Here is a 21,937-nt window from a genome sequence, read left to right as displayed (position 1 = left end):
CACATCCCTCCCCACACCCATTGTTTTGTGCAAGTTTGTCCTTCAACTCAGCTATTTGTGTCTGCCCGCTAGAGATATAGAGATATCGATTCTGTGGAAGAATTCCCAGGTGAGTTCATATGAGGGCCGGAAGATATGGGAGACCAGTCGGAGTCCTGGAGTGCGATGACTGCTTGCGGTCCCCTGCACATATGCCCGAGTGAACCGTCACACTCACATGAGGTCCAACACTCACTCAGTCGATACGTGTGAGTTTATTAATTTATAAATCATGCAATCAATTCAATGCTTTGTTTCATCGATTACCATCCTGAAAATCCTCATTAATTACTTCGTTTAATTGTAATTATTATCAAAATTAATTTGATTTTCTGGTATTTTATTTCATTTTACATCTAATTAATCTTTGTTCTCTCAACATCCCAACCTCGTCACACTCTGTTATTGGAAACACATAACAGTGAGTGCAGTGTGTGTGCACCTTGTTGGGCCTGAGCATGGTTCGTTGAGATGAAATCATGGAGAGGAAGATCTATTGGAGTTTTGTTAGATGGGGGGAGAGGAAGAGCAATAATAATAATTAATAATATGAGTACCTTTACAAAGAACTTCAACACAGGAGGAGAGCAGGAGGTCATTAGGCTCATCAAAGCATGCACAATGGTTGCCAACCTATGGTTGTTTATCCATTCTCTCTGCTGGGTGACGAGTGAGGAAACAGCACGAACCGTTTTAACATCTTTGGTTTGACTGAACCGAGGGGTTCGAACCGCAGACCTCCTCGACTCTTGAGTGGACGCTCTAACCATTACTCACCAACGTAATAAATACATGGGCCCTATGACGTAACAATGAGGCAACACGTGCTTGTTTTGATGAGCGCAGGAGTTTGATGGATGTGCTGCCCCCCTTCGGTCTTCACAACGAACCCATGTCGTCTCTCAACTGAGAAACTCTGCATTCTCGAACCAATGTTCAAGTCACTTCGTTGGAGTCCCTCGTAATGAAGAGCTTATTGACGAGGTGAGTGAAGCATTGCGTTTGTGCGTTGCACACCGGGGTTTGGTTTGTGCATTACATGAAGTGAATTCTAATGCTCCGACATTCGGCCCTGGGGGCGGTGCAGTTCACAGACACGCATCACGATCCATACCTACACTGTACTGTATGTACAGGGTTAGGTGGGGTTTGTAAGTATAATATTGAGATATATATATATATATATACACACACACACATGGAGGAAATGTAAAGGTTGTGTATGTATATCTTAGGACAGGTGGAAAGAGTATGAGACAGGAATGTGAGAGTGAGTTTGTGTTGTGAAGAGCTAAAGCACTGAATCAGGGGTTCGAGGACAAAGAACTATTAAAAGCGATTGAGGGATATTGGTTTTTGGGAAAGGAAAGGCTGAGGATCCTTAACTACACACTGAGCTAAGCAATGGAAGTAAAAGGGTTACAGCAACGGGGTGTGCGTTGGGAGGAGTGAGAGAAAGAGTAACTGAGATGGTGAGTTCGTTGCTATGGGAATGCAGCACTGGTCCAGGAAAGGTGGGGGTTGGGGGAAGGAGGGGGGAGGGAGTGTGGAGGAGGGAGCCTGAAGGAGACGGTCTGGCGGCTGCCATGGCAACAGTGAGCCAGGGGAGGCAGTTACTCGGCAACGGTTCTGGTTGCAGCAGGATAAGTCTGCCCCGTCTGGCGGTGAAAGTCAGAGGTGCGGTCCGCATTGCACCAATCTGCCAATCCATGAAATCGACAAATATGTAAATTTACCATTTCATCAATACCCTACCTTGTAAATGAAGAACGATGCTGCAGTTTCTACCAATGATATTGGAGTAACCTCTATGCAGGCATCAACTCCGGAGAGGACTGTTAGCATGTCCCTGAGCCATATCCAGGGTGTTCATTACCGAGCCATTACTCAATGGCAGGTCTGAGATTTGAATAGTAACTTATCATGAGAGAGGTAAAGGTGGACAGAAGTTCCTGTAGACGAGATTACAAGGATGGATAGTCAGCCAGCCTCCCTGCCTGACATGCTCATGGTAATGGCTGCACTTCTGATCACATGTGTGTGCGCTCCTTGGTTAACGAATGTTCTCGAATCGGCGATGAGTCCGCTGTAAATGAATGAGGAGCAGAAGATAATTGTCCAATTCCACGGTTCGACCATGAGAATAATTGCCACTGTCCACAGGCACCTTTTGGTGCTCAACCATAGCAGCGTTGCAAGTGAGAGTTGTGTAGTTTGGTGAGAAAACTCTTCCGATGACTAAGGCCTTGTACAAATGTCTGTTGTTTCACATGGACATCATTACTTGAGAGTGAAGGATTCAAACTCATGTCTTCTGTCTTGGGCACGGATATGGAATCTTCAGACCAAAGTTACTGGAAAACTTTGATGAGGCATCATATATTTAATTATACTTCGGCACAGGAAGTTGGTAGGTGAATAAACATGTTGTTGTTCGTCTTTCGGCTGCTCCCGTTAGGGGTCGCCACGGCAGATCATCCGTTGTGATCCACATACTGATTTGGCATAGGTTTTACGCCGGATGCCCTTCCTGACGCAACCCTGGTCACCTCTTATGACACAGTGATAAGGATTGGGTTTCGCCATGATTCCGGGCTGCCCTACACCCTCTCATAGCGAAGCCCAGTGCAGAGCACCCGTCCTCAAGCGATCCTCCAACCCAAGCCTCCGAGTAGCCGGATTACAGGCGCACGCCACTACGCCCGGTGGTAGGTGAATAAATATATAAATATATAATCTCAATAAAATGAATACAGACTTTATCCAATAGAAACTGCTATATACTATATTGTTGTTCTGCAATGCCTTATGGGTAACAGTTGACTGATGATGTGCAATCATTGAATCACATGTAATGCCATCTGGTAGGTATTTGTAATTCTCTCTGTCTCTCTGGCTTTCTCTTTCTCTTTTTCTCTTTCTCTTTGTCTGTCTGTCTGTCTGTTTGTCTGTTTGTCTGTCTCTATCTGTCTCTTTCTCTTTCTCTTTCTGTCTGTCTGTCTGTGTGTGTCTCTCTCTCTCTGTCTGTCTCTCTCACATCTTGTGTATGTGCGTATGGGTGGTGGTGCCCCTTTTACCCTTGAGTACGAACTTTCCAAACTGCAAGTTGTTCTCCAATGTTAAGAGGACAAAAGAGGAGAAGAGGAGGGGGAAAAGGAAAAGGTCGCACATGAAATGGACGGGGTGGGCTGCGGGTCAAAATCCCACCATATTTGCTTCCATAAAAAATATATATCTGCCAATAACCATGAATTAACCACTTGTGGAAGAACCTGATGATTGTTTTGTTGACGTTGAAAAATGAATTTTCTGTGTGTATATAAAAACAGATTTCCCCACAAAGGTTTCTCGAGCCGCACTGTTCGGTGGTGCCTCATGGGGGACATTGGCACACACATGAAGTTGAGAATTGTAAATTGCATTTATTAATTTTTTTCAATAATTACTGGTCCAGGACCTGTTAAAACCTTTTTCTGGCAAACAGTTTGGTTTTATCGCCCGTACAGATCTGAGGGATGTTTTAATGTGAAACTCCCTCCACACGTACACGCGACGTGCCCGACACTGCACATTGACAGTTCTCGCACGTTCGTCCAAGGAATCAGATCCCCGAGGCCATGCCTCGCCCAAGCTCACGTGCACGCACAATCTCTTCGGTTTACACCCATGATGCCAGAGCTCGGAGGTGCCGCATTGCACGGTGATATTGATATCATTGTCGAAGTGGTACCTAACAATGCGAACGATGCGATTATTACGTCTGCGCACAATCCGACTCCTACCGGGGACAAGGAGAGCTGGGATTTGTTGTGGCGGCTGCATTCACGGGAGAATGTGGGATGTACGTATTATCAGAACACGAAAATGAAAATTCCCAAGGAAGGAGGAAACGATATCAGTATGAACAAATATGTTCACGAATTACTACTCAATTAAACCAGACAAAATAACCAGTGGAAGTTTCTATTGTGACATCATCATGTTTACACACCAATGAGCTTAACATTAGTGATGCCATGATTTAAATTTGTTTAATTTTTAAAATCAATCATCAATTCATGCTTACTTGAAAGTAAACAATATTATTGCATTCACATTTGTGAAGTTTTGAACACGTGATTGGTTGTAAATACCAAGTCAAAGTGTCCAGTTGAACGATTGTACCAAGCAAACATTTTAAAATAAATAAACCAGAGAGTTCATAGAACACTTTACCCACAGTCTTCAGAAAAAAAAGTGACGTGGGTGGGGCCTTTAAACTCTTGCTTATTGCGTTTCCGAGCACGATCTATATTTTCTACGAGTTTTTTTTTTTGTCTGAATCTCGATATTCCCCAACGCTGAGAGAGCGAGCGGAAAATTTGATTGGTCGAGATGAGATGACGTAAAATGGCGAAATATTTTGCCCAAGTCATGCTAAACGGAAGGGTTTTGAAAGTGCCAAAAAGGCAGTTTGTGTTCTACAGTGTTGAAGTACATAATTAAATTGAAATAAAATAAAGATTTTAAAGGTTTTAGAGAGAAAAAATAAAGTAATTTCGGAAATTTACCACCGTTGGCGCAGTGTCTTTTACACCAGCTTATTTAACACGTTACATTAGTTCTTCGTGCCTGTTGTTTGTGTCCTTTGTGACGTTTTTCCTCCTCTCCCTAACTTCTTTTCATTTGAGGCCATCTTGTTTGTGTCCTTTATGATTTAAGTTTCCTGTTTAGAATGATTTTCAATTTTGTTTGACTGCCAGACAGGCAGAGCAAAGAAAAAAATTATCTCACTCTTTTCTGCGCATGTGCGAGCGGGACGAGAATCCTTATAATTTGCCAAATTCAGAACCAAAGTCGTGCTAAACTGTAGGTTCGTGTTCCGGTACATGTTCAACAGTGTCAAAAAAAATGTAAAATTCAATGGAAATTAAGTAGATCCTTGATCATAGACTGACGTCTGTACACAGACAAACAGATAAACAGACCGACAGACAAAGTGAACCAATTACGTAACCTGGCTTTTTCCTTCACGCATGGAGTAATGAGTTCTCTCACAAGGAACTTCAACGCATGAGGAGGACATTAGGCCCAACAAGCCTGTGAAATGGTTGCCAACCCATTGTTTGTCCTTGCTCTATCCTTTTTAAATACTGAGCATCAAGCAAGGGAGCAGCATGTATCATTTTAAGATCTTTGCTATGACTCGGTCAGGGCCAGGTCTGAACCACCAACCTGTCAGACCAGAGCAGACGCTCTAAACCTTACACCACTCAGTCTGTTGAAGCGATGGATGTTGTGGTTATTGTACAGAAGATAGAGAATTTTTTTTTAAATTTCCACATCATACCTGATTGGTTATTTCATTCATTTTATTTACACTGTAAACTCCACTCAATCTTGCCATTCATGACATCAGCAAGAAATTAACTAAAATTGATCGATCCACATGAGTTTCCTTCTTAATGCTTTTTGAAAAGCTTTATTTTTCCTTCTTTTTTTTTGTCTACATGGTCGAGGCTCACGGAAGAGCTGGAGCAGACTATAATGGAATGGAACACAATGTAAAGGGGGAAACATAAACAGCAGAGTATAAGTGAGAATGACATATAGGGGAGGGGGAGAAGGGGATGAAACAGAAAAGGAGCGAACCAACCGACAACAAACAAATGAAAAGAGGTGAGGGAGAGGAGGAAAATCACAATAATGTGGAAAAAGGGAGTGCTTGGGAATGAGGACATTTGGGGGTATAAGAGATCATTATAGATGGGGGAAGAGCTGTCTTGAAGCCCTGGAGGGAGGAATGCGACTGAACAGACTGGGGGAAGTTGGTTCCAATGGGTGAGAGAAAAGAGAAACGAATGAGTGGAGGTGATCAGTGAGCATGGATTGTGTGAGTTTAACAAGAAGAGGGTTATTGGCAGATCATGTGCACCCAGCAGATACCTGGAGGGGCAGAGCCAAGAGAGGGCGGAGGGTGCAAAACCAAAAAGGAGGTTGTAGAATACAGAGAGGCCACCAAGCTGCCTGTGATATGAGAGTACCAGGCCGACACACTCGCCTTAGTCACGGGAGATCACAAACATTTTGAGAGCCTTGCTTTCCACAACATCAAGAGGGACAAGGTGTGAGGCATGAGTGCCAGCCCAAAGGGGAGAGCAGTACTCCATCAAGCTGTGAATAAAGGCTTTGCAGGTTGTCAAAAGTTCAGATTGGTCAAAGAAAGATCTTGCACAACGAAGGATGCCCAGTTGTCGGCTGGCTTTATAGGCCATCTTGGAAATATGGTCTTCCCACGAAAGGTCATGGCTGATGGTGAGGCCCACAAGTTTGAGTGACTTTAACTTTCCAAGTGGTTTGTTTAGGAAGTAGATCAAAAGATTTGCCAGACAGTCCTTTCTGAGATATGTATAGGTATATGTATCTTCTTCTTCTTTCGGCTGCTCCCTTTTAGGGGTTGCCACAGCGGATCATCCGTATGATCCACATGGTGATTTGGCACATGTTTTACGCCGGATGCCCTTCCTGACGCAACCCTGGTCGCCTCTTACAACACAGGGATATATATATATATATATATATATATATATATATATATATATATATATATATATATATATATATATATATATATATATATATATATATATATATATATCCACGTGTTTCTGAGGTAATTTGGCCCTGGCAGCCGGTGTGCCTGGAAATGGGGACCCGTCGGAGGGGAGGTTTGGTTGGGCGACCAGCGGTAAGAAAACCCCTGGTGACTCGTATGAGGCCGAGAGAGGCTGTATGGTTCGGAGATCCTCCCTGTGAGGCGTACAGCAAAAGAGCAGTTTGGCTGTTCAGGACTGAGTAGTTGTTGGGTGGGCAAAGAAGTCGAAAGTTGGGCGATTTGTTTTTGGACTGTGGGCACCGTAACCGGAAGACCCTCCACCATCTTTGCTGTACGGTACCTCCCTGGTGCCTTGTTGATCACATTTGTGTGTTATAACATTTAAGCCATGGTCTTGCATGGTTGGAATGAATGATTGATGTTGGGTTTATGTGTGGGTGTGTTAGGGAAGGTTCATTTAATCCATGTCATTAACCTGTACCAGAGAGACAGGGCTTGTGGAAATTTGAAACAGGTAAATTGGGATGGCTCCGCAGGTAACGGTGGGTATTGTGGAATCCAACAAGGAAGGCAATCTTTTGAAGGGGGTTGTACAAACTTTAAAAAGTTCTTTAATTAAGGTTTTGTCTCTGATCGTAGATTTGTCTGTTGTCTGACATTTTCTACCCACCCCAGCAATTAGGAACGAGGAACCAAGAGTTTTGCAAATATTTAAATTATTGTGTTTAAGGGGTGTATAATGTTAAGGAGAATAGGTAAGTTAGCTGTGGCTCGCTTCGCACAGCCCCTCCTAATTTATTTCAAAGGCTAATTAGGTGTGAGTCGGGAAGTGGTAAGACTGGAATGGTGACGCCTGCATTGAACCTTGCAGGAGCGACGATTTCAGGGAGTGGGGCTGTGTTACAGCTGTGGGGGCGGATGGAGGAATTTCAAAGGAAAGTTAGGATTATCCAGAGTTGCTTGGTCCGTGGACATGAAGGAGACATCTCGATGTAAATTAAGTTGGGAAACTGTGAGATTAAGAGTTACTTCTCACTGCACGGGGAGTGAGGGGGGGGTGTGATGTTAATTAGATGGGGATGAAGGCTAATTTTCCCAGTATATAATTGCCCCCTGTGACCTTCTCCTACGTTTTTGCATTTACAAGCTCGCAAAGAAAGAATTATGTTTTTATAATAACAAGCCAAACGTGCCGAGCAGGGAAAAGCCCCACTCTCCTAGTTTTCGTGCCAAAAAGCCACACCCGGAAGTGAAAGAAGGGTGAAGTTCAAAGCGCAGACAACAGTTGTTGAGAGGAACGTGGCTGGGACAGAGGTTCTCGTTTTTGCTCTCCTCTCGGCACGACGAAATGATGGCACGATTATCGTACTCATGCTGAAGCGAATTGACTCGTGTGGTGGAGCAAGACACCGGCTATTGACTCTTCGCTGGTGGTGAGAGACGGACCTTGAAGCCTCATGTATATCACTGAAGGGAGCAGCGCCATTCTGCAGAGAGCAGCTGCGTCGGCAAGCGCGATCGACAAAGAGGCTGCATGGTGGTTCCTGAGCGCTGGCATTGAATACCGCCTCACAAACTACCTCACGTACCTTTTCCCACCCAGAGAGTGGCTCGGCACCATATTTGGGCACGTCTTCCCACGCAGGATGATGCACCTCGACCCCAACGTTCAATAAAGACCATCTCTGGACAAAGCTAAGCGCCAGAATAAAGGGAGGATTTTCTTTTGTTTCGTTTTCCCCTGGTCAATGTGTTGAGGTGCCTCGACTTGAGACCTTAATTCACTTCACGTATTATTATTACATTTTGGATTATTAATTCAAGCAGCAGCTTCTTCGCTCTCTGCAGATCTGGGTAAAATCACAAACTGGTCCAATACGTGGAACATGTCTTTCAATCTGGACAAATCTCACACTCTCACTATGTCTCTCTGAAAGAACTGTTTGGAACCCCCCCTCCCCCCATCTACTTTCTCAACAATCCTCTGGAAGAAGTCCTTTCTTTCATGCTTCTGGGTCGCATTATCTGCCATGATCTTTCCTGGGAAAGCCACATTTCCAACCTGGCTTCCAAAGCCAGTCGCCGACTGGGAATCCTCCGTCGTGCAAAGTCGTCGTTGGCCTTTCTCGGCCAACTGAGCTCCTGACCACTTCCAAAGATTTTGTCCGCAGCCTGATGGAGTCCTGCTCTCCACTCTGGGCTGGCGCTCCTGCCTCTCACCTTTCTCGGCTTCACGCTGTGGAAACCAAGGCATTTAGGATCATTGGTATCTCCTACGATGAGGCCGAGTCTTTGGATCTCTCACTCTCTCACCACAGGTTGGTCGGTGGTCTTTCTGTATTCTACCGCCTCTTCTCCAGTCTTGCCCCCTCTGCTCTCTCTGTGATTTGTCCCCACCATATTTCCGCAGGGTGCTCAAGGTCCGCCAACAACCCCCTTCTGGTAAAACTACCAAAATCACGAATCACTGCTCACCTTCACTCTTTCATTCCTCTTTTTCCCCGCCTTTGGAATAAACTCCCTCACTTTGTTCAATCCCATGCTTCTTTCCAGGCCTTCAAAACAGCTGTTCACCACCTCCTCTTTCCGTCCCCCATCCAAATCCTTGATCTTTTGTACCCCCGTGAATCCACCCCAAACTCAACACCTCCTTCAAATTCCCTGCTTTCCTTCCTGAAAGTCCCTGTAATGTCCATCTTGTATTCCCCATGTTCCCCGCCACATCCCTCTCCCTTCCACAGATCTCCTAATGTCTCTGTTCCCCACTGTTTTGTCCTTCGCACTCCCGCCCCTCTTGTTTCATGCCCCCCTTGCTGGTGGTCGTGTGTTAGCTCTCATACGAGCCTCGACAAGGTATCCCAAAAATTTTTTTTACCCTTGTAAATATTTGTCTATTTTCATTGAAATCCCCGTGTTTATTTTATATTGCTGGTGCCCGTGTATCTGTGGTGGGTTCGAGTATAAACCCCTTGTGCTGTGCCTCCGTCGCTCCGCCCATGCTGCCCTGCCCCTCCCACACACGCCATAATCTCCGAGGATCACGTGTCTGCCTTAAAGGAAAATCGCTCGGCGATCCGGCCTGCTCGGTGTTAACCGGCCATCCACCACAATTGGATCGGCGGGGATTAACCTAACCACCAGGACCACGACCACATATATATATATATATATATATATATATATATATATATATATATATATATATATATATATTTTTTTATTACAATCCTTCTGTTTCCTCTTTTTCTATTCCCACCTGTTTTCCTTCTCTCCTCACATCCCTTTCCTTTCTCTGCAGGAGCTAAACAGCTGTCATCATCACACGTCAGTGCACCCAATTATCTCTAATGTTGACGCCATATTTACGTACTTTACTTTGTTTGTTCGGTTTAATTCCTGAGCATGACTTTTCACCTCAATGAGTCAACCCAGTTGGGTGGGAAGGGGGGGGGAATGCATATATATTCCGACCCACGACTTGGAACTGATAGTTACTTTATTCCCTGCAGATGTATTTATTACCACCAGTTGGGAAAAAAATTCCATCAAGACTGTTCAAGGACTCGCGCTGTTTTCTTTCTGCAATGGAGACCAGCTCTGCTTCTTCATAACAATGTGCACGACCGACCCATGATCTTCCAGCAATCCAACTTTATCCAGAAAGGTTGCTCACTACGGCGAATGACTGCAGCTCCACCACTTTCAGTCGGCCAGGAGAAAAACCTAATCCACTCCGACATCTGGAACACAACATTGAAACATGGTAAGTCCCACTAGTTGGGAAAATAACTTGCGTTACTCATACAATCTTCTACAATTGACAGCCAGACACAAAACTGCATGAAGAACCCAATTACAATATTGCTTTCAAAAGCAGCTCTGTTTGGATCTACTCACTCAGACTGTCTTGTCTCGGTATTCGTCGCTTCTTGATGCCGTGCAATGTCATGGAGCAAGACTCTGTACTGTGGCCAGGAGCTCCTTCAATTAATCGCACATTCCAGTGGTCGAGGTGAAGGCATCCCCATCATCTCCTGATAGACCCGCAGCCCTTCCATTCTAACCAAGTTGGTGACATATGTTCTTCCCAATCTGGCTTTTGTTTAATTTTGTTTCCTCCACTCTGTCTATCGTCTGTCTGTCCACAGCTCACGTTACTCACACACGCTCATGGAGCAACCCATGCAATTGTTGTGAACTATTGGAATGTATCTGATAAATGAACTTTGTACATACGTACTTTGGGCAAGTGTTCTGAAATTTAGAATAATATTTCATACAAGATATCTCTTTACAGAGACATTGACATGCATTGGACAGCTTGGTCCTTGTCTCAAGCAGCCATAAATGGTGAAGAGATGTGGCGACTCAAAGCAGGATTTTTATACCTGGTCAAGTCTGGTCTGCTAAATCTATATTCCGTGCAAAAAACAAAACCATCCTTCCACACATCCATCTCACATCCATCAGTATATCCAGCCTTCATCCATCCATCCATCAACTTATCCAGTCTTCATCCATCCATACATCCATCAACTTATCCAGTCTTCATCTATCCATCCATCCATCAACTTATCCAGTCTTCATCCATCCATACATCCATCAACATATCCAGTCTTCATCTATCCATCCATCCATCAACTTATCCAGTCTTCATCCATCCATCTCACCCATCAGTGCATCCATCAACTTATCCAGCCTTCATCCATCCATCTCACCCATCAGTGCATCCATCCATCGATCTATCAACTTATCCAGCCTTCATCCATCCATCTCACCCATTAGTACATCTATCCATCCATCTATCAACTTATTCAGCCTTCATCCATCTCACCCATCAGTACATCCATCCATCCATCTATCAACTTATCCAGCCTTCATCCATCTCACCCATCAGTACATCCATCCATCCATCAATCAACTTATCCAGCCTTCATCCATCTCACCCATCAGTTCATCCATCTATCAACTTATCCAGCCTTCATCCATCCATCTCACCAATCAGTACATCCATCCATCTATCAACTTATCCAGTCTTCATCCATCCATACATCCATCAACTTATCCAGCCTTCATCCATCCATCCATCCATCCATCTATCAACTTATCCAGCCTTCATCCATCCATCTCACCCATCAGTACATCCATCCATCAACTTATCCAGTTTTCATCCATCTCACCCATCAGTACATCCATCCATCAACTTATCCAGTCCATCCATCTTACCCATCAGTGCATCCATCCATCAACTTATCCAGTCCATCCATCTTACCCATCAGTGCATCCATCCATCAACTTATCCAGTCTTTATCCATCTCACCCATCAGTACATCCATCCATCAACTTATCCAGTCCATCCATCTCACCCATCAGCGCATCCACCCATCAACTTATCCAGTCTTTATCCATCCATACATCCATCAACTTATCCAGCCTTCATCCATCCATCCATCAATCAACTTATCCAGTCTTCATCCATCCATCCATCAACTTATCCAGCCTTCATCCATCCATCTCACCTATCAGTGGATCCATCAACTTATCCAGTCTTCATCCATCCATCCATCCATCAACTTATCCAGCCTTCATTCATCTCACCAATCAGTACATCTATCTATCAACTTATCCAGCGTTCATCCATCTCACCCATCAGTACATCCATCCATCAACTTATCCAGCCTTCATCCATCCAACTCACCAATCAGTACATCCATCCATCCATCTATCAACTTATCCAGCCTTCATCCATCCATCTCACCCATCAGTACATCCATCAACTTATCCAGTTTTCATCCATCTCACCCATCAGTACATCCATCCATCAACTTATCCAGTCCATCCATCTCACCCATCAGTTCATCCATCTATCAACTTATCCAGCGTTCATCCATCTCACCCATCAGTACATCCATCCATCAACTTATCCAGCCTTCATCCATCCATCTCACCCATCAGTACATCCATCCATCAACTTATCCAGCCTTCATCCATCCATCTCACCCATCAGTGCATCCATCCAACTATCTCTCAACTTATCCAGCCTTCATCCATCCATCTCACCAATCAGTACATCCATCCATCCATCTATCAACTTATCCAGCCTTCATCCATCCATCTCACCCATCAGTACATCCATCCATCAACTTATCCAGTTTTCATCCATCTCACCCATCAGTACATCCATCCATCAACTTAAACAGTCTTTATCCATCTCACCCATCAGTACATCCATCCATCAACTTATCCAGTCTTAATCCATCCATCCATCAGTACATCCATCCATCTGTCAACTTATCCAGCCTACATCCATCTCACCATCTCACCCATCAGTACATCCTTCCATCCATCCATCAACTTATCCAGCCTTCATCCATCCATCTCTCCCATCAGTACATCCATCCATCCATCTATCTATCTATCAACTTATCCAGCCTTCATCCATCTATCTCACCAATCAGTACATCCATCCATCCCTCTAACAACTTACCCAGCCTTCATCCATCCATCTCACCCATCAGTACATCTATCCATCAACTTATCCAGTTTTCATCCATCTCACCCATCAGTACATCCATCCATCAACTTATCCAGTCCATCCATCTCACCCATCAGTACATCCATCCATCAACTTATGCAGTCCATCTATCTCACCCATCAGTGCATCCTTCCATCAACTTATCCAGTCTTTATCCATCTCACTCATCAATACACCCATCGATCAACTTATCCAGTCTTCATCCATCCATCCATCCATCAACTTATCCAGCCTTCATCCATCCATCTCACCCATCAGTGCATCCTGCCATCAACTTATCCAGTTTTCATCCATCTCACCCATCAGTACATCCATCCATCAACTTATCCAGCCTTCATCCATCTCACCCATCAGTACATCCATCCATCAACTTATCCAGTCCATCCATCTCACCCATCAGTACATCCATCCATCAACTTATGCAGTCCATCTATCTCACCCATCAGTGCATCCTTCCATCAACTTATCCAGTCTTTATCCATCTCACTCATCAATACACCCATCGATCAACTTATCCAGTCTTCATCCATCCATCCATCCATCAACTTATCCAGCCTTCATCCATCCATCTCACCCATCAGTGCATCCTGCCATCAACTTATCCAGTTTTCATCCATCTCACCCATCAGTACATCCATCCATCAACTTATCCAGCCTTCATCCATCTCACCCATCAGTACATCCATCAATCAACTTATCCAGTTTTCATCCATCTCACCCATCAGTACATTCATCCATCAACTTATCCAGTTTTCATCCACCTCACCCATCAGTACATCTATCCATCAACTTATCCAGTCTTCATCCATCTCACCCATCACTATTCATCCATCCATCTCACACATAAGTATACATCCATCCATCCATCCTCACTTCTCCCTGACACGTCTCGACACCACCGGAGAGTTATTAATCCTTTCGCATCCACAAACTGCGATGGACGGATGTGTGTAATTCATTCGTACATTCTGAAGGAATAATAATAATCGAATGAAATGTTTAATTTAATTTTTATTCGCTGATCGACATCAATGTTAAAGATCCCGTGATTGGTGGTGAGATACATCGTGTGCTTGTGAGCTTGCACCAGCGCAGTACTCCGTACGTGTACTCCGTACGTGTACTCCGAACGTGTACTCCGAACGTGTACTCCGAAGGTGTACTCCGAACGTGTACTCCGTACGTGTACTCCGAACGTGTACTCCGTACGTGTACTCCGAACGTGTACTCCGAAGGTGTACTCCGAAGGTGTACTCCGAACGTGTACTCCGAACGTGTACTCCGAACGTGTACTCCGTACGTGTACTCCGAACGTGTACTCCGAACGTGTACTCCGTACGTGTACTCCGAACGTGTACTCCGAACGTGTACTCCGTACGTGTACTCCGAACGTGTACTCCGAACGTGTACTCCGAACGTGTACTCCGAACGTGTACTCCGTACGTGTACTCCGAAGGTGTACTCCGAAGGTGTACTCCGAACGTGTACTCCGTACGTGTACTCCGAACGTGTACTCCGAACGTGTACTCCGAACGTGTACTCCGAACGTGTACTCCGAAGGTGTACTCCGAAGGTGTACTCCGAACGTGTACTCCGAACGTGTACTCCGTACGTGTACTCCGTACGTGTACTCCGAAGGTGTACTCCGAACGTGTACTCCGTACGTGTACTCCGAACGCGTACTCCGTACGTGTACTCCGAACGTGTACTCCGAACGTGTACTCCGAACGTGTACTCCGTACGTGTACTCCGAAGGTGTACTCCGTACGTGTACTCCGAACGTGTACTCCGTACGTGTACTCCGAACGTGTACTCCGAACGTGTACTCCGTACGTGTACTCGAACGTGTACTCGAGCGTGTACTCCGTGCGTGTACTCCGAACGTGTACTCGAAGGTGTACTCCGAACGTGTACTCCGTGCGTGTACTCCGAGCGTGTACTCCGTACGTGTACTCGAGCGTGTACTCGAGCGTGTACTCGAGCGTGTACTCGAAGGTGTACTCCGAACGTGTACTCCGTACGTGTACTCGAACGTGTACTCCGTGCGTGTACTCGAACGTGTACTCCGTGCGTGTACTCGAACGTGTACTCGAGCGTGTACTCGAGCGTGTACTCCGTACGTGTACTCCGAACGTGTACTCGAGCGTGTACTCCGTGCGTGTACTCCGAACGTGTACTCGAACGTGTACTCGAAGGTGTACTCGAACGTGTACTCCGTACGTGTACTCCGAACGTGTACTCCGCACGTGTACTCGAACGTGTACTCCGTGCGTGTACTCGAACGTGTACTCCGTACGTGTACTCCGTCACGTGTACTCGAAGGTGTACTCGAACGTGTACTCCGTGCGTGTACTCGAACGTGTACTCCGCACGTGTACTCCGAACGTGTACTCGAACGTGTACTCCGTACGTGTACTCGAACGTGTACTCCGTACGTGTACTCGAACGTGTACTCGAACGTGTACTCGAAGGTGTACTCCGAACGTGTACTCCGTACGTGTACTCGAGCGTGTACTCCGTGCGTGTACTCGAACGTGTACTCGAACGTGTACTCCGTGCGTGTACTCGAACGTGTACTCGAACGTGTACTCCGTACGTGTACTCGAACGTGTACTCCGAAGGTGTACTCCGTACGTGTACTCGAACGTGTACTCCGAACGTGTACTCGAACGTGTACTCGAACGTGTACTCCGAACGTGTACTCCGTGCGTGTACTCGAAGGTGTACTCGAAGGTGTACTCGAACGTGTACTCCGTACGTGTACTCCGAACGTGTACTCCGAACGTGTACTCCGAACGTGTACTCCGAACGTGTACTCCGAACGTGTACTCCGTACGTGTACTCCGAAGGTGTACTCCGAAGGTGTACTCCGAACGTGTACTCCGTACGTGTACTCCGTACGTGTACTCCGAAGGTGTACTCCGAACGTGTACTCCGTACGTGTACTCCGAACGTGTACTCCGTACGTGTACTCCGAAGGTGTACTCCGAACGTGTACTCCGAACGTGTACTCCGAACGTGTACTCCGAACGTGTACTCCGTACGTGTACTCCGAAGGTGTACTCCGTACGTGTACTCCGAACGTGTACTCCGTACGTGTACTCCGAACGTGTACTCCGAACGTGTACTCCGTACGTGTACTCCGAACGTGTACTCCGAACGTGTACTCCGTACGTGTACTCCGAACGTGTACTCCGAAGGTGTACTCCGAACGTGTACTCCGTACGTGTACTCCGAACGTGTACTCCGTACGTGTACTCCGAACGTGTACTCCGAACGTGTACTCCGAACGTGTACTCCGAAGGTGTACTCCGAAGGTGTACTCCGAACGTGTACTCCGTACGTGTACTCCGAACGTGTACTCCGTACGTGTACTCCGAACGTGTACTCCGTACGTGTACTCCGAACGTGTACTCCGAACGTGTACTCCGAACGTGTACTCCGTACGTGTACTCCGAACGTGTACTCCGAACGTGTACTCCGTACGTGTACTCCGAACGTGTACTCCGAACGTGTACTCCGAAGGTGTACTCCGAACGTGTACTCCGTACGTGTACTCCGAACGTGTACTCCGTACGTGTACTCCGAACGTGTACTCCGTACGTGTACTCCGAAGGTGTACTCCGAAGGTGTACTCCGAACGTGTACTCCGTACGTGTACTCCGAACGTGTACTCCGAACGTGTACTCCGTACGTGTACTCCGAACGTGTACTCCGAACGTGTACTCCGTACGTGTACTCCGAACGTGTACTCCGTACGTGTACTCCGAACGTGTACTCCGAACGTGTACTCCGAAGGTGTACTCCGAACGTGTACTCCGTACGTGTACTCCGAACGTGTACTCCGTACGTGTACTCCGAACGTGTACTCCGTACGTGTACTCCGTACGTGTACTCCGAAGGTGTACTCCGAACGTGTACTCCGTACGTGTACTCCGAACGTGTACTCCGAACGTGTACTCCGTACGTGTACTCCGAACGTGTACTCCGTACGTGTACTCCGAACGTGTACTCCGTACGTGTACTCCGAACGTGTACTCCGAACGTGTACTCGAACGTGTACTCGAACGTGTACTCGAACGTGTACTCCGTGCGTGTACTCCGTGCGTGTACTCGAAACGTGTACTCCGTACGTGTACTCCGAACGTGTACTCCGAACGTGTACTCCGTACGTGTACTCCGAACGTGTACTCCGTACGTGTACTCCGAACGTGTACTCCGTACGTGTACTCCGAACGTGTACTCCGTACGTGTACTCCGTACGTGTACTCCGAACGTGTACTCCGAACGTGTACTCCGTACGTGTACTCCGAAGGTGTACTCCGAACGTGTACTCCGAACGTGTACTCCGTACGTGTACTCCGTACGTGTACTCCGAACGTGTACTCCGAACGTGTACTCCGTACGTGTACTCCGAACGTGTACTCCGTACGTGTACTCCGAACGTGTACTCCGAACGTGTACTCCGTACGTGTACTCCGAACGTGTACTCCGTACGTGTACTCCGAACGTGTACTCCGTACGTGTACTCCGAACGTGTACTCCGTACGTGTACTCCGAACGTGTACTCCGAACGTGTACTCCGTACGTGTACTCCGAACGTGTACTCCGAACGTGTACTCCGTACGTGTACTCCGAACGTGTACTCCGTACGTGTACTCCGAACGTGTACTCCGTACGTGTACTCCGTACGTGTACTCCGAACGTGTACTCCGTACGTGTACTCCGTACGTGTCCTCCGAACGTGTCCTCCGAACGTGTACTCCGAACGTGTACTCCGAACGTGTACTCCGAACGTGTACTCCGTACGTGTACTCCGAACGTGTACTCCGAACGTGTACTCCGTACGTGTACATCTCTGCTCTTGATAATTGCTCCCCTATCTATTTTTTACGTACGCTGGTGGGGTGGGAGTAAAAATTCAGAGAAGCATTGGAGGAGAAAGAAAGGGGGATAAGTGGGTGTGGGAGTAGGAAGAGGAAGGAAGAATGTTGCCAGTTGGGAGTAAACGATTGTGTGTTGGGGGGGGGGGTTGATAAATTCCGCCATAATGGAGTGCTCAAAACAGTAAAACATTCATATGTAGCTCGAGAACTTGACATTGTCCTCCTGTATGCGTGTGGTCTTCATTGGTACTGCTTGTGCATGGCAAAGGGTTTCCATGGAAATGAATGGTTCGTTCCAATCTCCAAGGGGAAATCAACCTGCGTTTCACAACTCCGAACTTTTGTATTTCTTCCCACAATTCCATGAAGGATTAACACAAAACTGATACATTCAATGCTGCGCTCATCGAACAAGGGAAAAATTGTAATTTTTTTTGGTTTGTTTTAATCCCAAAACATGGTGGATGGAGCTGCGACAACCTACACCGTCATGGCTTATATCCGCTGTCGCATTGAAGTGGCTGTGGGACCTGGCGCACTGTGTGGATGAAGCTATGATGGGCAATTGTCACTTCTATTGGCTTTCCCATACTTTTGAATGGTGGACGCAAGTGGGCAGGAACAGCAGGCCATATCTCCTGTCTTTAATGAAAGTTATAGCTGTGTTAATATATCAAAGGGGCTGAAACATCCCCAGCAACACGAAAGTGGTCTTCAGATATAATCAATGCAGACACTTTCACGTGCGATAACTCACTGTGAGCGACTTGAAATGAATGGAGATACAGTCTATACCAAACAGTAGTTCAACAATCTCCTAGAATCTTTGAACTGCCTTCAGCTCTGCTTCATCAAGTCACCTGCTGTGGAATATTTATTTTCGGACATGGAGGCAACTCAAACACAATGGCATCCAAGTCCAGTTAAGTGAAAAGTTTCGTGACTTCCCGCTGCGTTAGACGTCTCACCGTCACGTGTGAATGACTTAAGATCAGTCTGGTGGAATGGTTAAAGAGTTGGGATGACACCACACCGACCCTGTGTAAATATGTTGTATTGTAACCTTTTGTGGAGAAGTGGGGCCAATTACCCACGAGGAAGATGAGTTGGAATGATGGAAGATTATTTATGGGTGTTCGGCCAGCTTCCCATCATGTGGGTCCATCAGCCTTGTGTCATACCGTGATGGGCCCCTGCCTCTATTTTTGTAAGGGAAGGTGGAGATCTCAGGTGAGCACCATTGTGTGACGTTATGATTGGTCCCTGACCCTGTGCTGTTGAGGGGGCAGGACTCTTATGAACGTATGTGGTCATGACACCCCCCTCCCCCGCCCTCTCACCCATTAGAGAGGAAGAGTGTGTGCCTGCTGGAGAAGGACGTGCTCCAGAGGCAGAATGAAGAATGTGGCACACTCTCCCCAAAGTGAGTGATATTTGTTGAGTTGCCACTGGCATATTCATGGAGGATCTCAGTTGGTGAAAGTTGGAGCACCTGGAGTGGTCAAAACCTCCAAATTGCCTTCACTGCACCCATCCGCCGATCTCTCCTGCGCAAGACCTGAGCGGAGCATCTCTATATGGTAATCTTAAGGGTTCATTGCTCCCCAAATATACAGTGCTGTTGAACCAGTTGCAATGGCTTCTATATGGCCGTTTGTCCCAAAGGAGTCGCAGTGTCCGGGGTAAGCAAGCCATCTCAAGGTTAGTCAAGTGGGCCTTACGAATGGTTGGCGACCCGAGGTGCATGTGTCTTTAATTAGATGCAGCAGGGTGTAAGGTTCACACATGGTAATTGAGCCACACATCGTTGGCATTGTACTTGCATCATGCTTCTGTCAAGGCTCATGGAGGAGCTTTCGATCCCAGCACAAGATGCCATTCGTCCACGGATTACAGCTCTGAGACCCCATGTTGTCTCCTTTGAGAGTTGTCTCTCCTTTGAGTAGTCAGGGCAGTTGTGTTGTTATCCTAATTCAAACGTGTAATTGAAAACACCACTCGCTACGTAATTCAAAACTCACTGCACTGGAAAACGTGGGGACAGGAATACTGCACTGAGTCGGATGGTGACTTGAAATCCCCACTCCCACCTGGAGCGACGCCACACTACACACATTTACAGAGAGAATTTGCATCCCTCCCTCGCCTACCTATCCCCCCACCCCCCACCCCCCCAGACCATCTGTTAGGATAAGAATGCCCCTATTTTTTTTGTATACATCGTCGAGGCTCGTATGAGATTTAACACACAACGCACAACAAGGGGGGGGGGGGCGCATGAGACAAGAGGGGCGGGAGAGGGAAGGACAACACAGTGGGGAACAGAGACATTAGGAGATCTGTGGAAGGGAGAGGGATGGGGCGGGGAACATGGGGTGTACAAGATGACCATTACAGGGACTTTCAGGAAGGAAGGCAGGGAATTTGAAGGAGGTGGTTTTGGGGTGGATTAACGGGGGTAGAAAAGGTCGAGGTTTTGGATGGGGAAAGACAAGAGGTGGTGGTGAACAGCTGTTTTGAAGACCTGGATGAAAGAGTGGGATTGAATAGAGTGAGGGAGTTTATTCCAAAGGCGGGAAAAAAGAGGAATGAAAGAGTGAAGGTGAGCAGCGATTCGTGAATTTGGTAGTCCTACCAGAAGGGGGTTGTTGGCGGACCTTGAGCGCCCTGCGGAAATGTGGTGGGGACAAATCGCAGAAAGAGCAGGGGGGCAAGGCTGGAGAGGAGACAGTAGAAGACAGAAAGACCACCGACCAGCCTGTGGTGAGAGAGTGAGAGTCCCAAAGACTCAGCCTCATTGCGGGAGATGCCAATGATCCGAAATGCCTTGGTTTCCACAGCGTGAAGCCGAGAAAGGTGGGAGGCAGGAGCACCAGCCCAGAGGGGAAAGCAGTACTCCATTTGGCTGCGGACAAAAGCTTTGTAAGTGGTCAGGAGCTCAGGTGAGCCGAGGAAGGACTTTGCATGATGGAGGATTCCCAGTCGGCGACTGGCTTTGGAGGCAAGGATTGAAATGTGGTTTTCCCGGGAAAGGTCATGGCAGATAGTGAGACCCAGAAGCTGGAAATAAAGGACTTCTTCCAGAGGATTGTTGAGAAAGTGGATGGGGGCGGGGTACTAAACGGTCCTTTTGGAGGGACATAGTGAGAGTGTGAGATTTGTCTGGATTGAAAGACATGTTCCACGTGTTGGACCAGTTTGTGATTTTACCCAGATCTGCAGTGAGCGAAGAAGCTACTGCTTGCTGGTCTGAGGGATGACCAATGGTACGGCAGATGGTGGAGTCATCAGCAAAGAGATATTGAGGATTTTCCAGAGTCGGAGAGATCATTGATGAAAACCAGAAAAAGAACAGGGCCCAGAACGCTACCTTGAAGAACTCCTGCCTGGACAGGAAGAGGGGATGACAGAACTCCATTTAGGGCCACACGTTGACATCGACAGGAGAGGAAGTCTGCGAGCCATGAGTGGAGATGGTCTTGGATACCATAGGAAGAGAGTTTGGAGAGCAGGGCAGGGTGCCAGACCGTAGCAAAAGCACATGGTATGTCCAGGGATATGGCTCGGATTTCCTTTCTGGCATTGAGGACCTCCATCCATTGTTGGGAGAGCAAAAGCAGCATATCCAGGGTAGAGTGACTTGGTCTGAAACCAAATTGCTGATCGGAAACCAGGCCATTGGAGAAGAGGAATGATTTAATGTCTGAAGCGATGATGGATTCCATAACCTTGCTGATGATTGGGAGAAGGCTGATTGGTCTGGAGTTGCAGGGATCTGTTTTTGCACCTTTTTGTGCAGGGCAGTGACGTTTGCTGATTTCCAAGCACATGGCAGATGACCTTGAGCAAATGAGAGGGTGAATAGAACAGAGAGAGGGTAAG

General features: G+C 46.7%; 1 long non-coding RNA gene and 1 pseudogene across 2 annotated transcripts; one reads left to right on the top strand and one right to left on the bottom strand.

The window, feature by feature from the left end:
* The first annotated feature begins 868 nt into the window (after positions 1-868).
* Positions 869-20,156, top strand: LOC147031149 (uncharacterized). 2 transcript variants are annotated; one of them, XR_015056679.1, is made up of 3 exons: positions 869-1,023; positions 10,144-10,397; positions 19,403-20,156. It is a non-coding gene; the product is annotated as an uncharacterized LOC147031149 (long non-coding RNA). The 2 variants fall into 2 exon arrangements; XR_015056680.1 differs by lacking the exon at positions 19,403-20,156 and adding an exon at positions 10,536-11,148.
* LOC147031150 (signal recognition particle RNA) lies at positions 2,606-2,746 on the bottom strand (annotated as a pseudogene).
* Positions 20,157-21,937: the final 1,781 nt, after the last annotated feature.

Source organism: Eptatretus burgeri, chromosome 3, assembly GCF_056783735.1.
Source record: "Eptatretus burgeri isolate ZD-2024b chromosome 3, Ebu_testis_v1, whole genome shotgun sequence".
Classification (NCBI taxonomy): domain Eukaryota; kingdom Metazoa; phylum Chordata; class Myxini; order Myxiniformes; family Myxinidae; genus Eptatretus; species Eptatretus burgeri.
The sequence above is the reverse complement of the archived record's forward strand: the minus strand, read 5'-3'. Positions and strand labels throughout refer to the sequence as shown.